Below are 22,126 nucleotides of genomic sequence, written 5' to 3'. Positions count from 1 at the left end.
AAGGAGCCAACGTACAGCTACGGAGCTTTTCAGGAAAGAGCTTTTTTAATGACGGCGGCTGGTCTGCAAGTAGTTAATTTGCAGAGATTTCCTCTCTTTCTGTTTGGCTAATGGAGAGGAAGTGAAGGGAAATCTCCCCAATGGGACACAGAGGGCAAAAACTTTACAGGGGTTATAACCCTCCCTTACTCTATCCAAAATGAAAAAAAATAAATAAATAGCATATGGTTCTACTTTAATTTATTTTAACCCCTTAGAGCCGGCGTATGCTGGCCCTTTAACTGGTTCCCGACCGGCGCACGCCGATGTACGTCAGCAGAATGGCACGGTTGGGCACATGGGCGTACTTGTACATCCCTTTAAATTTGCCGCCGTGCCATCACGTGTCAATTGTCAGTTAAAGCGACGCAGTGCCGAATCTCAAAAAGTGCTCTGGTCTTTGGCCAACAAAACGGTCCGGGCTTAAGTGGTTAAGGGGTTTAGAATGCCGGGAGGCGGATCGGGGGCTATCGTCATGTGACCGCCGTGATTGGCTGTCACGGCGGTTACATGCTCAGAAAGCTCCAGATCACATGATGCAAACGGGAGCTTTCATTTTGCCGCCGGTAAACTGTGCCTGGAGCGCATAGGGCACACGCTCACAGCACAGCGCTATTGGCGCTATTGCACGCAAATATGCAAACATGCGCCGTCTCTACGCCACTGAGAGGCTGTATATTTGTGCGTGCTCGACGCCATGGAGTTAATCAATGAAGTTCAGTTTTAAACATAGTTACATAGTTAGTCAGGTTAAAAAAAGACACAAGTCCATCCAGTTCAACCACAAAAAAAAAAAATATATATCATACAATGCCATATACCCAATTCTATACCCACGGTTAATCCAGAGGAAGGCGAAAAACCCCAACAGAGCATGATCCAATTTGCTAAAGCAGGGGAAAAAATTCCTTTCTGATCCCCCGAGAGGCAATCAGATTTTCCCCGGATCAACTTTACCTATAAATATCAAACATGCCTGACTTCATGTTAAAGAACACCCCTGAGGAAAGAATTTAATTGAAACGCGTCGGGTGACGGATCACATCTGATCGCACGCTGTCATCTTGGTGTTTTCATATACAGATTTGTATACATTCCAACCAATTTTTGCTCCTGAGTGACCATGTTTTAAAATAAAATGTTTTGTATAATAAATATTTTGTAATACTTTAAACACTTCTCAATTTTTTTTTTTGTATAGATATTAATACCTTAAAAGTCCACTTAGGTCTACCCATTCTTTTGACTTCATGGTTAGATCATTGGCCTAAGGCACCCTTTATATCCAACGTCTCAAACATACAATATTGAAAACTTAATTTTATATTGATTATATAAATGAATAAAACAATAAAAAAATAAGCAATGCTTTATAAGAAAAATAAATAAATATATATATATATATATATATATATATATATATATATATATATATTAGTATGTGATGGTCACACTATAATTTATGATCCCTTGGGACAGTCTATGAAAATTATCCGAAGAGAGATGTCAGTTCTTCATATGAGTAACAAGCCAAATCTAAGTGTGGGGGAATTCACTTGCGCTACTTAAAGCAATTGCGCCATCACAAGTTCCATTGACAAGCCGTGAAAAGTGGGTCATTATAGAATCCATGTTTAGAATGTACCAGTCTGAAGATAATGTCATTCATCACCGTTACAACAGTGGGCCACTAATAAGCTCTCATTGCATATTCATAGCCGTGGTGTCTGCCGTACATTCCGGCACTCTCGCAGAGGTTGGGTGCATGTTCCATAATCCTGTCCAACCCTGGCGATGACTGTTCCTTTGTCATGTTACCTCAATTACACTGTAAAAGTGTTCCTCAAGATTGATGGCCCTGATCTGTGGTTCAATTGTAAATTAGAATGCTACTCTCCCTGGGGAGCCACACTCCTTATTTGTGATTAAATAAAAAAAAAAAAGGCTTGAAATAGAATAATGTAGGAAGTTTATTCTCTTACTTTTATGTAGTTATCTTAGATAGAATAGCTTTATTTGTGTAGGGGGTGGGGAGTCTAACTTCAGGTGTAAAGTGATCTCAAAATAATACATTGTTTGTCCCGTAATTCCTATGTTTTTCCCTTTCAGCAACCATATATGGCTGCAAAGTACAGCAAGGTATGGACATTTTTTATCCTTGATGGAGTGTGTGGATTGTTTTTTCACAGTTTTGTGGTTTGTATATTATTTCTTTTAAATACACTATATTACCAAATGTATTGGGACGCCTGCCTTTACACGCACATGACCTTTAACGGCATTCCAGTCTTAGTCCGTAGGTGTTAAATATTGAGTTGGCCCATCCTTTGCAGCTATTACATCTTCAACTCTTCTGGGAAGGCCGTCCAGAAGATTTAGGAGTGTGTCTATGGGAATGTTTGACCATTCTTCCAGAAGCACATTTGTGATGTTGGGCAAGAAGGCCTGGCTCTCAATCTCCACAATAATTAATCTCAAAGGTGTTCCATCGGGTTGAGGTCAAGACTCTGTGTAGGCCAGTCAAGTTCCTCCACCCCAAACTCGCTCATCCATGTCTTTACGGACCTTGCTTTGTGCAGTGGTGCGCAGTCAAGTTGGAACAGGAAGGGGTGATCCCCAAACTGTTCCAAGAAAGTTGGGAGCATGTAATTGTCCAAAATGTCTTGGTATGATGACGCCTTAAGAGTTCCCTTCACTGGAACTAAAGGGCCAAGACCAACCCCTGAAAAACAACCCCCACACCATAACCCCTCCTCCACCAAATGATTTGGACCAGTTTTTTTTTTCTTCTAAACGCAAGTGTGGCAAAACACGGCATAAAAGTATTGGAATGCCTGCCTTTACACACACATGAACTTTAATGGACTCTTAGTCCTTAGGGTTTAATATTGAGTTGGCCCACCCTTTGCAGCTAGAACAGCTTCAACTCTTCTGGGAAGGCTGTTCACAAGGTTTAGCAGTGTGTCTATGGGAATGTTTGACCATTCTTCCAGAAGTGCATTTGTGAGGTCAGGCACTGATGTTGGATGAGAGGGTCTGGCTCGCAATCTCCACTCTAATTCACCCCACAGGTGTTCTATTGGGTGGAGGTCAGTGAAGTTCCTCTGCTTGCATTTAAGACTTTAGGGACCTTGCTTTGTGCACTGGTGCATAGTGATGTTGGAACAGGAAGGGGCCATCCCCAAACTGTTCCCACAAAGTTGGGAGCATGAAATTGGCCAAAATGTCTTGGTATGCTGACGTCTTAAGAGTTGCCTTCACTGGAACTAAGGGGCCAAACCCAACCCCTGAAAAACAACCCCACACCATAGCCCCCGTTCCACCAAAGGATTTGGACCAATGCACAAAGATGTTGCATTCTACAATTTTAGTAGATCAACCCCATAGAATATTCCTTTAAAGTTGAACTCTAGGAATGATATTCATTGCATTTACACTAATTGAAATTCAGCAGGTTTAGCGGGGACTGGTCAAATTTCGATCAATATGTGGCAATCTAGACAAAAGTCAAACGCTTGACCGACTTATGTGGAAGGGACATGTTGGAAGACGTTTATCAATCAGCAGCTATGGCCAGTTGGCTGCAGATTCTGATTAGTGCATTCTGGCGGTGATCACTTTCAGAATACAATGTCTTTGAGTGGGGATTCCTCCATCCACCATGTTTAAGTGGACGGAGGGGAAAAAAAATAAAATAAAAATGACAGCATATGGCCAGCTATATATTGGCAAGTTTCGGGTGGAGAAACTTGACTGGCCTGCACCTCAACCCCATAGAACACCTTTGGGGTGAATAAGAGCTAAGACTGCAAAACCAGGCCTTCTCGTCCAACATCAGTGCCTGGCCTCACAAATGTGCTTCTGGAAGAATGGTCAAACATTCCCATAGACACAAGCCTAAACCTTGTGGACAGCCTTCCCAGAAGAGTTGAAGCTATTGTAGTTGCAAAGGGTGGGCAAACTCTATATTGAACCCTACGGACTAAGAATGGGATGCCAATAAAGTTCATGTGTGTGTAAAGGCAGGTGTCTCAATACTTTTGACAATATAGTGAACATTGGTCAGAGCTGGACCAATGTAAGTATACAATAATGATCATACCTGGAGTTCAGATTTAAGGTACACTCCAGTCATGATTGAAAATCAAGTTTTCCAATGCATATAGGGAGCATAGCCTACCTGAGCAGTCCATCAGTTTATAGTCAGGGGTTGCTGTAGTACTTTAATCCATCCTCTTCCATTTGTTGGTAAATTCCTGTTTGTGATGCAGGCGATAAATTCACATAAACATCCAATGCAGACTGTTTGCTGTCTTTTATGTACAGGAAGCCTGTAAAATAAAAATAAAAATCAGTATGAGGAAGTTTCTCATGGATAGCCGCCAGAGAAAAACCTTCCTGTGAAATTTAAATTGGATTTGTTCCAGGAAGTACATTCCCTGCGTCCCTGTGAGATGCTCTGTGAATTCTGGTGACTTCAGGGGAAAAAAAATTCTAGTAATTGTTAGAAACAGTGGGTAACTCGCCGATTGTTTTTACTTGTAGCCTGGAATGTCGCCTTAAAGTATATAATATTAAGTAAATGCAAACAACTGTTTCCGAAATGAGGAATAATCCTATTATTTTTTAAATGATACTTACGAATACCTTCTGTTTTAAGAAGGCATGACTGTGCTATGCTCTGATTCTGTCCCAGGGCTTTTAGATTGCTTTAGTCCCTCTAAACTGTTTGATTAAACTGTCTTGTTGTGTCCCAAGCCCTACTCCATAGGAGCCACTGTTTCCATAAACAGCATTGATGATGGCTGGAAACAGTTGTATGCAGTTTGCAATAAATGGCTTTTATATTATTGGGCTATATTTTCACTATACACCTACAGTTCTAGTAGTGCATTTGGCTGATAGCACATAAAGAAATGACTGCCATGTCGCCACCCACAGTCCTAAAATTAATATTTTTTTGAATATGCAATGGAATGGGACATGTGAATACCTTCTGTTCTGAGAGGTCTTTACTGTGGCCAATCCTAAAATGTTTCTTTTTTTTTAGTTTGTGTTCCAGGGTGTATATTGCACTTCACTTTCCTAAACACATAACAGAAAGTAGGCGAAAAATTCCCCTTGTAGAAAGTTGTCACCAGAACAGGTGTCCCCAGTGGAAGCTTTACAGTGGTGTAGTGGGTAGCACTCTCGCCTAGCCGTAAAAAGGGTTGCTGGTTTGAATCCCAACCATGACACTACCTGCCTGGAGTTTGCATGTTCTCCTTGTGCCTGTGTGGGTTTCCTCCTGGTACTCCGGTTTCCACCCACACTCCAAAGACATGCTGGAAGGTTAATTGGCTTCTGCCTAAATTGATCCTAGTATATGAATGTGGGTTAGGGACCTTAGATTGTAAGCTCTTTGAGGGTAGGGGCCGATGTGAATGCATAATATATATGTAAAGCGCTGCGTAAATTGACGGCGCTATAAAAGTACATTAAATAATAATAATGATAATTCCTGTTCTGGTGACAAAAGTAAAAATCTGGATTTCCCATTACCCTATGTCCCAGAAACAAGCATCAGCAGGACACATAATGGGGAGATTTACTAAAACTGGTGCACAAAACTCAACCAAATACATTTTGTGCTTATTCCAGAATTAATGTTCGAAAATTCTATTCTCAATAAATCTTGTTTGGAATAAAAAAAAAAAAACTGGTGCACCAAGAATCTGGTGCAGCTCTGCATGGTAGCCAATCAGCATCCAGGGGTTTATTGTCTAAGCTTAAAGGTGTTGGAAAGGCAGAGTTTTTTTTTATCTTAATGCATTCTATGTGCAGCAAAAAAACCTTTTGTGTGAAGCAGCCCCCTTCAGCACCCCTAATTACTTATTTGGAACCACCTCCACTCCCCAGTGAAAAATATCTATGGCCTTGGCCCCAGGTCTTCTTCTGAGTGCCCTGGATCTCTTTTGAGATACATTGATGATATATTCTGCATATTATACAGCTAATTTATCTGTTTTTTTTTGTAATACTTTATTATATGTCATTATAATCTGGCATTGCAGTTGTTTGAGCAATTCATTCTTGTTCAGTTAAAATATTAGTCTTAGATTTGATCCAATATGGTTTTCATGGAACCCACCAGACCAGTCTTACTCGACTTTTTCAACCCAGAGGAACCCTTAATATAACTTTCCAGGCTCAGGGAACTCCTTCCAAAAATGACTATACTTCCCAACTCATAATACATTTGTGCGTTGGTCAGTGGGAAGAATGTTCCTTACACTTTTGTTTACATCGATACATAGTTACATAGTTAGTCAGGTTGAAAAAAGACACAAGTCCATCCAGTTCAAACACAAAGAAGAATTACCCCCTTACATATAGCTAAAAAAATCAATGGTGTCAGTGGGAACTTATCTGAGAGGCAGAAATTGCTCTTTGCTCAAGGAACCCCTAGCAACCTCTGAAGGAACCCTAGGTGGGCAAAAATAGCTTTTTTGCTCAAGGTACCTCAAGCAACCTCTGGAGGATCATTAGGTAGGCAGAATTTGCTCTTTGTTCAAGAAACTTCTAGCAACCTCTGGAGGAACCTTAGGGTTCCATGAAACCCTGTTTGAGGAACCCTACACCAGACCCTTCACATTTTAATTCATGTGCCCAGAGGAGCCCCTCTATCGGGATCCTAGAAACACCCCTGCCTAACTCTATTCAAAACTAAAATGTTTTGGCTGGATTTACACTTTGACATTGTCACTGTTCCACTGATCTGGCCACAGTTGACAACTAAAGTTTATACCACAGATGTTGGTGATGGCAAGCAACTGTAAACCTGGTTTTGAAAGTAAGCCATATATGATGGCAGATTCCTCATGTAAGTATGAGGATAATGGTTTTACAATAAGTGTCATCTAAGAACAGTTTTGACTTGATGTTTGAACATTATACCTTGGTATCCATTGCTGTCATGGACTGAAAATACGTTGTAGCTAGTTGAACCATCAGTGACCATCCATGTCAGAGTTACTGTAACATAAAGTACATGAATAAAATATAATAAAACATTAATTTATTTGGTACAATGGAATCAGTTAGGCATAGAACAATGGGCAAAGGTTAACAAACCATAGCGACCAATCAGATTAGGTAAACTACAAGCTAATTGTTTTCTATAAGCTGGTGCACTTTGAGTGCCATCCTTGCTCTGTTCTGCTTTACCCAATCAGTTGAATGGTAACCGTAGACTATACATTATTGAATTTCTTATAATTAAATCTTTACACATACAGCAATAGGAAAAATTTACTAAAAAAGTGAACTTAAGCAAAGATGGTTTTACTTTGGACCTCAAACCTTTTTAAATTATATATATTTTTTTAAATCCCCATGATTGTGAATGATGTTTGACATACACATGGCTTCACCATTTGCCTACTGGGCACTTTCACCCCCTTCCTACCCAGGCCAATTTTCAGCTTTTGGTGTTGTAGCACTTGGAATGACAATTGCGCGGTCATGCAACGCTGTACCCAAACAACATTTTTGTCATTTTTTTGAGATGGATAGAGCTTTTTTTTGGTGGTATTTAATCACCTCTGGGATTTTGATTTATTGCTAAACTAATGAAAAAAGACTGAAAATTCTAAAAAAAAGTTTTTTTTCTTAGTTTCTGTTATTAAATTTAGTAAATAAGTATTTTTTCTCCTTCATTGATGTGCGCTGATAAGGCTGCACTGACGGGCACTGATAGACTGCACTGATGGGCACTGATGAGGTGGCAATGATGGGCACTGATGAGGAGACACTAATATGCAGCACTGATGGGCACTGATAGGCAGCACTGATAGGCAGCACTGATGGACACTGATAGACTAAACAGATGAAAAAGAATCGAAATAATTGAAAAAAAAAAAGGTTTTCTTAGTTTCTGTTATAAAATTTTGTAAATAAGTAATTTTTCCTCCTTCACTGATGGGCGCTGATGAGGCTGCACTGATGGGCACAGATAGGCTGCACTCATGGGCACTGATGAGGCGACACTGATGTGCACTGATGAGGAGGCACTAATATGCAGTACTGATGGGCCCTGATAGGCAGCACTGATAGGCAGCACTGATGAGCTCTGACAGCGGCACTGATTGGCAGCACTTATGTACACTGATAGGTGGCACGGAGAGGCGGCAATGATAGGCACTAGTAAGAGGCACTGATAGGCGGCACTCATAGGCAGCACTGATGGGCACTGAAAGGCAGAGGTTATGGACACTGATAGGCGTCACGGATAGGCGGCAATGATAGGCACTGATAGGTGGCACTGATGGGTGGCACTGATGGGCATTGACAGACAAAAAAGAAAACAAACAAGAAAAGGAGGGCACACCAACCTAGTGCATTACAAACTAATAGAGCTTTATTAAATAAAACACAGCAAAATATATACTCACAAACGAGTATTGATAGCAGGCATAATAAATAAAGCAAAATCCACTATTCCAAACATCGACAAGTCAGGACCTGACGTCGAGTGGATCAAACGATACCTCAAAATGTCTGACGCGTTTCAGGGGTGAACCCCTCTCTTCAGAGCCTAAACGGGTAATCGCAAGACGCTAGGCATTACTATGTGAAGCTGGTTACACCACATATTGTGGCATTAGACACCAAAGCGCAGGAGAAATTATTTTTTGTGGGCATTGACACACAGCACTGATAGGCACTGAAAGGCATCACTGGTGGGCATGGATTGTCAGCACCGGTGGGCACTGTTGGGGCTGCACTGATCATCAGGATACTGATGATCAGTGGCCTGATTGTCATTGCAGACGTCCCCACTGAGTAATGCCACTTACCGGCTCTCCTCTCCTCACACGCTGTCAGCGTGAGAAGAGGAATGGCGATAACCGGCATTTCCTGTTTACACTGTGATCAGCCGTGATTGGACACAGCTGATCACATGGTAAAGAGCCTACGTCATAGGCTCTTTACCATGATCGGTGATGCGTTGTGTCCCCAGGGAATAGGAGGACGTCGTATGATGTCCTCCCAGAACTAGACCTCTCACGCCCGTCCGTCATCTCACTATACGGCAAACGGGAAGCAGTTAATAAAGAAAAACTCATATAAAGCTTTCTCTGACTGGACGAGGTGGAGATCATGAAAAATACAATGTGTTCTATAAATTGTTGCAGTGCCGAGCCAGAGCAAAACAAGATTCAAGTAAGAATAGACATGCCCCTTGGATTTAAGCAATATTTGCTTTTCCTGGAGTTGAGCTTTAACTATAGTTTCCTCCAAAAATCTCAAAAAGTAGAACGTTTATGTCATCAGAAATACATACAAGTCTTCTTTGTATGACATGATGTTATTTTCTGCTAAAGACATTGACTTAATTCATCCTGTAGCCAGAAGACAATCAGAATACAAATTATATTTTGAGGGGAGGGCAAGGGATTGAAATGGAGCGTTAAATACACATTTAGCGGGAACACACACATAAAACAACATTAAACCAACATCTTACAATACATGGTGCTGTTACATGGAAGAAATTAGATGTTTCACAGAGGAAGCGACAGGATCTACAATCTGGAAACAATTAGGACAAATTCATGAGTTGTTAGCTAGCATTCCACACTGTGCAACTCATTCAGAGGTTAGTGTGAGTGAACAGATGTAGCCGCTCTTTCCCATCTAGTAGCACCACACATACTTTGTATCTCTAGGACTCTGGAATTTGTCTACTTGGATAGGATATCTGTCTGCTGCAGGAAGCACCAGGTATTCCCATTTGAGTTATGGCAGTTTCCCGCTGTAAGAAGAGTTTTTGTTGGTAGTATTCGTTTTTTTTGCAGATATTATATGTTTAAAGAATGTTACCCCAACATTTCATATTCCTTATACACTCACAGCCACTTTATTAGTTACACTTTGCTAGTACCAGGTTGGACCCCCTTTTGCTTTCAGAGCTGCCTTCATTCTTCGTGGCATAGATTCAACGAGGTGTTGGAGACTTTCTTCAGATATTTTGGTCCACGTTGACATGATAGCATCATGCAGTTACTACAGATTTGTCCGCTGCACATCCGTGATGAGAATCTCCACCACATCGAAAAAGGTGCTCTATTGGATTGAGATCTGGTGAGTGTGGAGGCCATTGGAGTACAGTGACCTCATTGTCCAGTGGTGAGATGATTGGAGCTTTGTGACATGGTGCATTATCCTGCTGGAAGGAGCCATCAGAAGACGGGGACACTGTAGTCATAAAGGGATGGACATGGTCAGCAACAATACTCAGGTTCCACCACATCCTAAAGGTGCTCTATTGGATTGAGATCTGGTGAGTGTGGAGACCATTGGAGTACAGTGAGCTCATTGTCCAGTGGTGAGATGATTGGAGCTTTGTGACATGGTGCATTATCCGGCTGGAAGGAGCCATCAGAAGATGGGGACACTGTAGTCATAAAGGGAAGGACATGGTCAGCAATAATACTCAGGAAGGCCGTGTGGTTTAAAGGATGCTCAGTTGGTACTAAGGGGCCCAAAGTGTGCCAAGAAGATATTCTTCCACACCATTACACCAACAGCCTGAACCGTTGATACAAGTCAGGATGGATCCATGCTTTAATGTTGTTTTGAGCCAGATTCTGACCCTACCATCTGCATTTTGCAGCTGAAATCGAGACTCATCAGACCAGGCAACGGTTATCCCAATCTTCTACTACCCAATTCCGGTGAGCTTGTGCGAATTACATAGTAGGTGAGGTTGAAAAAAGACACAAGTCCATCAAGGCCAACCTATGTGTGTGATTATATGTCAGTATTACATTGTATATCCCTGAATGTTGTGGTTATTCAGGTGCTTAGCTAATAGTTTTTTGAAACTATTGATGCCCCCCGCTGAGACCACCACCTGTGGAAGGGAATTCCACATGCTTGCCACTCTTACAGTAAAGAACCATCTACGTAGTTTAAGGTTAAACCTATTTTCTTCTAAACTTAATGAGTGGCCACGTGTCTTGTTAAACTCCCTTCCGCAAAAAAGTTTTATCCCTATTGTGGGGTCACCAGTACGGTATTTATAAATTGAAATCATATATTCTCTCAAGTGTCTCTTCTCCAGAGAGAATAAGTTCAGTGCTTGCAACCTTTCCTCGTAACTAAGGTCCTCCATACCCTTTATTAGCTTTGTTGCCCTTCTTTGTACTCGCTCCATTTCCAGTACATCCTTCCTGAGGATGGGTGCCTAGAACTGGACAGCATACTCCAGGTGCAGCCAGACCTAGAGCCTCTGTTTTCTGTTCTTAGCTGATAGGAGTGGCACCCGGTGTGGTCTTCTGCTGCTGTAGCCCACGAGTGGTTGTTTGAGTTACTGTTGCCTTTCTATCATCTCAAACCAGTCTGCCCATTTTCCTCCACACAACTGTCGCTCACTGGATATTTTCTCTTTTTCGGACCATTCTCTGTAAACCAGAGAGATGGTTGTGTGTGAAAAATCCCAGTAGAGGTGGCATTTTGCTAAAGATTCTCAGTAGAAGAGGCTTCTCCTCTGCACAATGGCCAAAAGGGTTTACTCACTCTCCATTGCTACCATTCATTAAAGTGTAACTCCACTTTTGTTAAGAAAAAAACATTTGCCTCTGGATGATCTAGGTACATTGCAAGGATTATAACAAACTTTGTTGCAGATTCCTACCTTTTGTTATTCTGAAGAATCTGTACTGAGTGGGAGGGACTAATGGGAGTGGTTTCATAATTAACTGTCAGGTGTGCAGCTGCAGAGCACTAATGAGGAAATCTGCTGGACCTGCATCCCTTTAGATGTGTTCCTATTGAAAGTATCTTTTCAAAAATTTAATTTTTGTTGCAGAGGATGCCTGAAATCTGACTTGCATCTTAGTGCAGACTTCTGGGAAAATTGGTGAGCCAATCACACAAGCAGGAAATGATATTTCGGGGGAGTGGTCAGTACACACTTTGTGTACAGAAAATTTCCAGGTAGCCATATTGCAATGCATTCTCAGAAAATTACAGAGCTGAAGATTGAAAAGGAAAGGTCATTTTTAATAACATTTAATTACAATATGATCCGTGTCATAATTATATGCGCTATATTATTTTTTTCTTTATTTGCTATTTTTTTCCCCACAAAAGTGGAGTTACCTTTTAAATGTCTTATATTTTTTGGGTGGTTACAAGACATTCTCTGATTAGACAAGGTGGAAAGGAGGATCAGTGATGTGACAATCTTCACCTCATCCAGTCAATGAAGGTCTTGGAATAATTAAAAAAAAATGCAAGACATTCTATGAATAGTGGTAATGCTGGGTGTGCGACTGCCTATAGTCAGTGTGCAGAGAGAAAGACCCCAAGCAGAACTTTGAAGATTGCGGTTATCACTGTAGTAGCGTCTACTACTACCTTGATTTACAGCTTCCCCAGTTCTCTAATTGGACAAGGTGAAGAGGTGGGGTGTTGACGTTGCACTCTCCATCCCGCCAAATCAGAGGTTGTTTTGTAGTCATTGAGAAAATGCAAAGCATTCTCTGAATGGTGGCTGTGCCCAACAGCCGACCTCCTGTGTTCAGAATGCAGTGGGGAAACTGCCTGTCACGGGACCCATAAGCTAGTGGGGATCACTGGAGTAACAGTGCCTAATACAGTGATTTCCAGCTTTTAGAGGGATCCCACAGGTATAGTATGCCATGCATACTGGAACAGGTGCATCCGAGCTACTACCTCCTGTGTAATGCCTGGTCAACCTCAAGAACATGGCTGGAAAGTCTCTGCAAACCTTCATGTGCAATCCGTGCAAAAAAAAAAAGAGAAAGGCTGGTGCTTTTTGAAGTCAGCTCAAACACTGTTTTATTAATGCAGGTGAGCAACAGTCAAAAAAGCCAACGCATTTCGGCCATCGGGCCATAATAACGGCTCGATGGCCGAAACGTGTTGGATTCTTTGTTGTTGACCTGCATTCATTAAACAATGTTTTAGCTAACTTGCATAGCAGCTGCCTTTCTCCCGTTTTTGCATAGATAGTATATGCATGATTACATTGGACCTAGCTGTACCAATATAAAAATATCCATATCTGGAATTCTTCTTTCACATATACAGAGTGCTAGACTCATCCAAAAAAAAAATTGTGCTTTTAAATGTACTACCTAAAATAACCCAGCTAATTATTGACATAATGTATACCGAATAAGGTATATGACATGCTAATGTTTACATTGCCATAGATATATAATTCTACATTTAGTAATTTGCATTTCTTGTTTGAAAGGTGTCCATGCAGTTCTTTAAGTACAATGCAATGAGTTGACACATGTTACTGGTATTTTCTTCTCTTTTACAGGTCAGTTTTTGGTTGAAACTATAAAACATGTGTTCACACTTGTAAATGTAATGGTTTTAATCTGAAAAAAATGCTCAATAAAGCCAGAACTGGAGGTACACATTTTCGGTTGATTGTGAACTGTTTTAAAACCGTTTTATTTGAATTTCTGGGGAGGCAGTAACTATATACTTGGATGAAGTGCTTAATGCACTAAAAGGTGTGGATTTGCCACCCACTTTGCCTGCAGACCAGTAGAGACTATTATCTGGAATCCTTATGTAGCAAGGTCCCAGGCTTCCTTTAGTCTAATGAGAACCTCCAGAGCCAAGAGCAAGGTTAATTAGCAGACTCTGAGACTTCTACAGGTAGACAGCCATGCGGGCAAAGGCATCTAGCAAGACACCACATCTGCATGTGTAGGAATGCTGTCTCCTATGGCAACAGTCATAGAACAGTTCCTAACACAAGTTGTAACGAACTCCTTTACTTTTTCTATAGTCACTTCTTGTAGGGCCTCAACCCACTGAACTTCCAGTTTCTCTCTCTATACTTGCTGATTCACTGCCACCGAATCCCTTGAGCTCTTCCAAACTTTCAGTTAAGTAGAGAAATCTAGAGAGACAGATATTCTGAAATGCTTCTGACAACTAAACATGATGGTATCTTGCAAAGATTTTCCAACCTTAGGAAAGTCTCTATCCAAACAGGAGGCAATCATTGCCCTTTCTATGGAGAACAGGAAACAAGGTTATCCTGGAAGGTGTTAACAAGTGGGCATTAGAAAGTAGAACATTGTGGTGGGCAGGGCTGGACTTACCATTGGGCTTGACTGGGCACAAGCCCATGGGCCCAGTCCAATAGGGGGCCCCGCGGGCCCCGCCGAGATACATAGCCGAGTGTACTTGGGTCGGCTCCGCTCACAGTCACGCCCAGTCCCGCCCTGTGATGGACATAACACAGAGACTGGACGTGACTGTGAGCCAAGCCCAGTAGACTCGGCTACTCTCAGCTCCGCTTGGGACTGCAAGAGGACCCAAGAGCCGCCAAGAGGACTTGAGAGCCGCCAAGAGGACCCGTGAGCTGCCGAGATACACAGGACTCTGTATCTTAGCAGCACCATTTTTAAACTTCAAGACTGCAATGTCAAGGCTGCAAATGACACTGGGGCAAGGCTGCAAATGACAAGGCTACACTGACAAGGCTGCAATGACACTGGACAATGCTGCAGATGGATGGGCAAGGCTGCAGATGGACACTGATAAGGCTGCATTGATGGGCATTTAAGTTTTAATTTTTTTCCTTAAACTTCTCTCCCAAGAGTTTTTTCGCTTAAAATTACCTCCTAAACTTGGGGTGCGTGTTATACACCAATAAATATGGTAATGTATAGAAGGTAGGGCCCAAAAGGGACTCAAGCCCAGGGGCCCCCACCACCCTAAGTCCTGCCCTGGTGGTGGGTCCTGATGGTTGAGCAACCACCTTAGACTGAGCACAGGATTATGTCTCAGCCCAGTTAATTAGGGTGAGAGATCTGTCCATCTATAGATAGCAAAAAATCTAGTAGGCCATTTAGAATATTTTTTTTGCTCCTATGTTGAGGAATTTTGTACTTCTCTTACATGGTAGAAGCTCATATATTTTATATAGAGAGCATTGAGGTAGTTAGGACTGATTTTTGCATAGCCAACCCTGGCTAGGTTTTTAGGGGCATCACCTGCAAATCTGCTGATTGTCTTTAAGCTCCATGTCATCTATGTCACGGGCCACCAATTTACCATTGGCTCACCCATTTTGGGCCTGTATTCCTAGAACTGAATTATAAGTAGACTAGTTGTGTGAATAAACTGTCTTCTTCACTTTTTTTACCACCAGCTTCAGCTTGTTATGCATGGCTATGACATCTAATTTTGTTTGTGTTATACTGACATACTAAAGATGGCCAAGTGACTGGGAAGCAGTACTTCACAGCTGGCCTGGGGGGGGCAAGAAGTATAGACCCAGCTTTAGTTGTAGGCATTCCTGCATAGTTTTGTTGTTCTATATTTCTTGAGTTAAAGTGTCCAATAGGATTAGGGATGAGCTTGGATTTGATCCCAGAAATAAGCTGACACTGCTGGTCCACTGAGCTGTGAGTAGGAGATTCCCCATCCCACAGGTACAGGTACATGTATACAAAAGGGTGGTGATGCCCATGACATCATGATATTGACCTCATATGGCCATGTGCTATATAAGGTCAATGATGTCACTAGCATCCCCACTCATTTGTTGCTGCTGATTGGGATGGTGGTCTGCTGTCCTATGACAATTTCCCACCGAATCTGGTTAAATTGAACTCTTGAACCTTAGCTCAGCCCTGATGGTGACTGGTGAAAAGCTTGGGTGCGGTCCAAACTTAGGTTTGGCCCAATCTAGAAGGCAACTGCCATTCTTGGGCCAATGAGCTGTGGCTAGGACATTCCTCACCCCGCAGCCGCACATGCACAAAGGTCACAGCACAAGATGTAAATTTAAATGTGTACATAGTATGAATAATGGCGTTACAGACAGTAACCTAATGTCTACAGATATCCATTATCTGCACATTATCTACACGTATTTTATTACCTTTATAATAAGTGCTATACAACACTTGATAACACATACCCTCCAAAAATGATTAGCTCTTTTTGCTTTTTCATTCTCAGACAGGGTGAAATCCCATCTTTCTTCACAAGAATATCTGTTGAAACAGAAAATAAAGAAATTAAATATTCACACCAAGGGTTAAAGAAAATGACTCAGCTTTTCCTGCAATATTCACCTTCAATTCAGAGATTTCCCCCACGGTACTTTTCTCTGCTACTAGATGTCAGTCAACCCAGTGGCGGCTGGGGGTGTATTTTTTCAGTTTCAATTGAGTTTTGGAAGAAGAACAAAAACATATGCTGACATTCGTTTCATCGGCCCACATGACCTACAATCATAAAAAGTAACAGTTACAAACATTAAAGTTTATAACAGTTGACATTGACCGTTATCCATAGGCTAGAAATCAACTTAAAACAACAATTCTGGCACCTTTGGATCAGTGAGAGTAGATTTTTTTTTTTGGGGGGGGGTGGCAAACAATGTACCCACAGCCACTCCCCCAGTCGGTTTGGTCACCAGCCCCGTACTTAGTCCATCTAGGTCACGGGCAGCGCTTCCTCTGGGCGACAGCATGCCCTATATCTCCTCCTCCTCAGCATCACGGCGTGTGTCTCCTCCTTCCTCCTCCTAGGGGGCCGATAGGATCACTTCTTCTATCAGGCTAATCGGGTGACAGGACTCAGGACCCGCTTCCTAATTGGTTCACGAGGAGAATCAGGAAGACAATAGCCTCTGGCTCTAATCACGTGTTTAAAAAAAAAAAAAACCCATTGGAATCCATGCGTCCCGCGCCCCTCCTGGCAGGGGACCACTCCTGGCAAGACCTTCACCATGTTCCATGTTATGAGAAGGTGACCTGGTATGGATCAGGAAGAGAGGCACAGTCTCGTCCCTTCCTCCCTAACCTTGTTTTCCTGGCCAGCCAGGCTGCATGCTTGAAATAAAGCTGGTCATGCATGGGTCATCAGGTTGAATGAAAAAACTGACCCAATTCCCCCATCTACACACTCAATGTGGATGCAGAAATCCTACCCGCTGTGCCACCGTGTTCTCTCTCGCCATCAGAATACATGGGACAGGGCTTATCGAATGAAAAAATACCAAGAGGGCAGTTGAACAGAAGTCCATCTGCCACACTTGGTTCAACCACGCTGGCCATACATGGATGCTGAACTGGCTGAATTTCAATCTATGTATGGCCAGCTTAAAGTGTTACTAAACCCAGGACCCTGCATTCACTATATCTGATCAACTACGGTACACAGAACATGGACATGTAATTATTTTAGTAAATATAAACTGCTAAATCTCTTTTTTCATCAGCAGTCTATAGCAGTCTTATGACTTCTATCAGTGTCTTGTTACGCTTGTAGGAGGAGTTTTCATTCTCCCCTGACCCTCTGTCTGGACAGTGCTGATTTGCCCTGTGCTGATCACATGCACTCTCCCAAGAAAAAAGACTCTCTAGCAATGCACACCAAACTGAGCATGTGCAGCCTGACTCCTGACTCCTAATGCTCTGTTCTATCCAGAGGATCGGAGAAGACAGGACCAAACAGCCTTAATACACAATGCAGAGGATTAACCCCTTGGGTTCCACGGTCAGTATAACAAGGATGCTTACTGCATATACAGACTGATTTTACTGTTGTAGGTTTAGTAACACTTTAAGGGTCTCACACATTTTTTTTTATTTCTTTTTAAGTGAGCCCCCTCCTTGAAAACCATGCCAGAATCAAAGGGTCTGGTATGTATTTTTGGGGGACTCTTTTTTTCAAATGTGACATTTACAAAGAAAAAAACGCAGACCCATCCAAAGATCCCCAAAATACATAGAAAGTTTTCCTGTGAGCTGTTTGTTTGTTTGTTTTTAAAGCCAGGAAGGAAATGTGATTTGGCGGCAATTTTAGACACTTTTTTCATTTGTAATTGTTGGTGGTGCTACAGTACTTTCTGTACATCACAGGGATGTGCCCCTTCATAGGGAGGATCGGGGCACCTCGCCAGGGATGGTATTTAAAAGAATTTGGCATTTTTAATGTTTCACTTTAAGCATCTAAAAAATCATTGCTCCTGACCGCATGGATTTTTTTTTTTATTTAAATTATTTCTTTTTTTGCGTGTGTATATGTTCCCAATGGCAGTGCCCACCCAATGCTATCATTTGACACCTCCTTGTCTTTTATCCCAGAAAATTAGCATTTTTAATTGATCAGATTTGGTTCCCATTGGTTTCATTGACATTTAGGTTCGGCATTCAAACTTATTTGAAGTTCTCTGAACCCAGAGCAGTTGGGCTCATCATTAATTTCAAAAGTGTATTTTTTCTTCCTTCATGAATAATAGATTTTTCAACTGCGTTTTGCCGTACTGAAAATCCTATTCTTTGCAGGAAGGTCCTTTTCTCCAACATCTGATCTTCCCCTTTCTCTGTAATATTATATCTCTCAAAGTATTCTTTCTGTTTTTATGTTCGCTCTACTTTCTGATTTTCACAGTGTGCTAGATTAACCTCTTCAAAGCCGCGCACGTGTGTAATGCCCCGTCGAACAGTTGTTCTCTGACCTTTTCCGGCAGCCCAGATCCCTGGCAGGGCTACCATCACCGGCTTTGATACTTTAATGATATCTTCATTAAGTGACGCATTCCAGCAGAATGCCATTGTCACAATGTAGCGTCTTCCGATCCCACCAGCAGAATGTAGTCCTATCATTTCAAGCTGTCTTATATGCATCATATGTGCATTATTTGGCAAATTTCTTAGACAGCTGTTAGCCATTAAACGCTGTGTCCTCTAGTTAAATGCTCATTGTAAATAATAAATTCCTGTTTTGCAAGGCCTGTGTGATGTTACATGGCATATGTTTTCCAGTTTAGCATTTGTCTACTTTTTTCTCGTATAAAAGATACCATACTGTATAACTTCTGCGGATGACTGATCTGAACTTATAAAGATGCACTGTTGCGGTAACACTTAGGTGGAGTTCCTGATACTCAAATAAAAGAGATGACAGCTCTAGAAGTAATGACTTTTCTAATAAATTCAGCATGTGTGTTATATTGAGCTGTCCCTTTAAAGTATATCTCTAGCCAAATCTTATTTTCTTAATACAAGAAATGAAAGGCGGCACATCGATGACATTACTCACTGTAAAAATAAAAATAAATTTGGCCAAGTAGGTACACTGTGAGTCCCTGTCTGAGAACAGCCCCTCTGACACATTTCACTCTTACTGGCTTAGCCTTAGAGATGCTCATACAAATCAGGTTCACCATTAGGGATGAATTTGGGTTCGGCTATGGGGTTGGTCCAAAGGCAAGTTCAGCTGAAGCTGGAAGTCAGCTATCAGTGCTCGGCTCAGTGGAGGATTCCTCATCCTTCAGCTTTGTGTACGCAATGGGATGGGGATGCTCTTGACTTCATTGACCTAATACAGTGGGGCAAAAAAGTATTTAGTCAGCCACCAATTGTGCAAGTTCTCCCGCTTAAAAAGATGAGAGAGGCCTGTAATTGTCATCATAGGTATACCTCAACTATGAGAGACAAAATGTGGAAACAAATCCAGACAATCACATTGTCTGATTTGGAAAGAATTTATTTGCAAATTATGGTGGAAAATAAGTATTTTGTCAATATCAAAAGTTCATCTCAATACTTTGTTATATATCCTTTGTTGGCAATGACAGAGGTCAAACGTTTTCTGTAAGTCTTCATAAGTTTGTCACACACTGTTGCTGGTATGTTGGCCCATTCCTCCATGCAGATCTCCTCTAGAGCAGGGATGTTTTGGGGCTGTCGCTGGGCAACACGGAATTTCAACTCCCTCCAAAGGTTTTCTATGAGGTTAAGATCTGGAGACTGGCTAGGCCACTCCAGGACCTTGAAATGCTTCTTACGAAGCCACCCCTTCGTTGCCCGGGTGGTGTGTTTGGGATCATTGTCATGCTGAAAGACCCAGCCTCAATGCCCTTGCTGATGGGAGGAGGTTTGCACTCAAAATCTCGCCATACATGGCCCCATTCATTCTTTCATGTACACGGATCAGTCGCCCTGTTCCCTTTGCAGAGAAACAGCCCTAAAACATGATGTTGCCACCCCCATGCTTCACAGTAGGTATGGTGTTCTTTGGTTGCAACTCAGCATTCTCCGCCAAACCGAGTTGTGTTTCTACCAAACAGTTCTACTTTGGCTTCATCTGACCATATGACATTCTCCCAATCCTCTTCTGGATCATCCAAATGCTCTCTAGCAAACCTCAGATGGGCCCGGACATGTACTGGCCTAAGCAGGGGGACACGTCTAGCACTGTAGGATCTGAGACCCTGGCGGCATTGTGTGTTACTGATGGTAGCCTTTATTACGTTGGTCCAAGCTCTCTGCAGTTCATTCACTAGGTCCCCCCGTGTGGTTCTGGGATTTTTGCTCACCGTTCTTGTGATCATTTTGACCCCACTGGGTGAGATCTTGCATGGAGCCCCAGATCAAGGGAGATTATCAGTGATCTTGTATGTCTTCCATTTTCTAATTATTGCTCCCACAGTTGATTTCTTCACACCAAGCTGCTTGCCTATTGCAGATTCAGTCTTCCCAGCCTGGTGCAGCCTGGTGTCCTTCGATAGCTCTTTGGTCTTCACCATAGTGAAGTTTGGAGTGTGACTGTATGAGGTTGTGGACAGGTGTCTTTTATACTGATAACAAGTTCAAACAGGTGCCATTAATACAGGTAATGAGTGGAGGACAGAGGAGCATCTTAAAGAAGAAGATACAGGTCTGTGGGAGCCAGAAATCTTTCTTGTTTATAAGTGACCAAATACTTATTTTCCACCATCATTTGCGAATAAATTCTTTCAAAAATCAGACAATGTAATTGCCTGGATTTGTTTCCACATTTTGTCTCTCATAGTTGAGGTATACCTATGATGACAATTACAGGCCTCTCTCATCTTTTTAAGTGGGAGAACTTGCAAAATTGGTGCCTGACTAAATACTTTTTTGCCCCACTGTATGGCCACATAAGCATATTAGGTCAGCTGCATGTACGCAATCGGACAGGGATGCTCTTGACTTCATTGACCTAATATGGCCACAACAGCATATTAAGTCAATGGCATTAACTTAATATCCTCTCCCAACAGGTGTTTGACCTGGAACTGACAGACTCCATCTAGGTTCAACTGAACCTGGGTTTGGACCTGAACCCAAGTCAAACCCAAGCTCATCCCTACTCCCTTGTAGCTGACCCTCCCACACACTTGCCTCATCCTGCAGCTGCATGTACACAATGGGACGGGGATGCTCTTGACATCATTGACCTAATATGGCCACATAACCATATTAGGTCAATTACATTGACCCAATATCCTCCTTCAACAGGTGATTGGCCTGGAACTGACAGACTCCATCTAGGTTCAGCTGAACATGGGTTTGGACCTGAACCCAAGTCAAAACCAAGCTCATCCCTACTCCCTAGTAGCTGACCCTCTCACTCATTTACCTAATCCTGCAGCTGCATGTACGCAATGGGGAGGGGATGCTCTTGACATCAATGACCTAATATGGCCACATAACCATATTAGGTAGATGCCATTGACCTAATGTCCTCCTCCAGCAAGTGACTGGCCTGGAACTGACAGATTCCATCTGGGTTCAACTGAGCATGGGTTTGGACCTTAACCCAAGTTGAACCGAGGCTCATTCCTACTCCCTAGTATCTGACCCTCTCACACATTTACCTAATCGTGCAGGTGCACCAAGGGGCAGGGATGCTCTTGACATCGTTGACCTAATATGGCCACATCGATTACATTACTCATTGATATGTCATCGATGTGGCCATATTAGGTCAATAATGTCAAGAGCATCCCTGCCCCATTGTGTACATGCAGCTGCACAATGAGGTTAATGTGTGAGAGGGTCAGGTTCTAGGGAGTAGGGATGAGTTTGTGTTCGACTTGGCTTCAGGTTGTCTAATATGACCACATGGTCAAATTAGGTCAATGTCATTGATCCAGTATGGCCATGTGGCTATATTAGGTCAATGATTTCATGAGCATCCCACCCCTTGGTGCACCTGCAGCAGTGGGATGGGAAATGTCTTAGCAGCAGCTCCTTGGCCCATAAATGATAGCTGT

At 42.2% G+C, this 22,126-nt stretch overlaps 1 long non-coding RNA gene across 6 annotated transcripts in view; it reads right to left on the bottom strand.

The window, feature by feature from the left end:
* Positions 1 to 22,126, bottom strand: part of LOC143963167 (uncharacterized) — a 133,930-nt gene that overhangs the window by 43,064 nt on the left and 68,740 nt on the right. For all 6 annotated transcript variants that reach the window (XR_013270894.1, XR_013270896.1, XR_013270898.1 and 3 more), the window contains 4 exons: positions 16,167 to 16,319; positions 16,010 to 16,085; positions 6,976 to 7,053; positions 4,220 to 4,370 (listed from right to left, as the gene is read on the bottom strand). This is a non-coding gene — a long non-coding RNA (uncharacterized LOC143963167). The remainder of the gene's footprint in view (positions 1 to 4,219; positions 4,371 to 6,975; positions 7,054 to 16,009; positions 16,086 to 16,166; positions 16,320 to 22,126) is intronic.

The sequence above is a fragment of the Lithobates pipiens genome, unplaced genomic scaffold (genome assembly GCF_037356315.1).
Source record: "Lithobates pipiens isolate NorthernLeopardFrog02 unplaced genomic scaffold, aLitPip1_a1.2 Scaffold_8, whole genome shotgun sequence".
Taxonomy (NCBI): Eukaryota; Metazoa; Chordata; class Amphibia; order Anura; family Ranidae; genus Lithobates; species Lithobates pipiens.
Note: the sequence above shows the minus strand (reverse complement) of the source record. Positions and strands in the feature narration are given on the sequence as shown.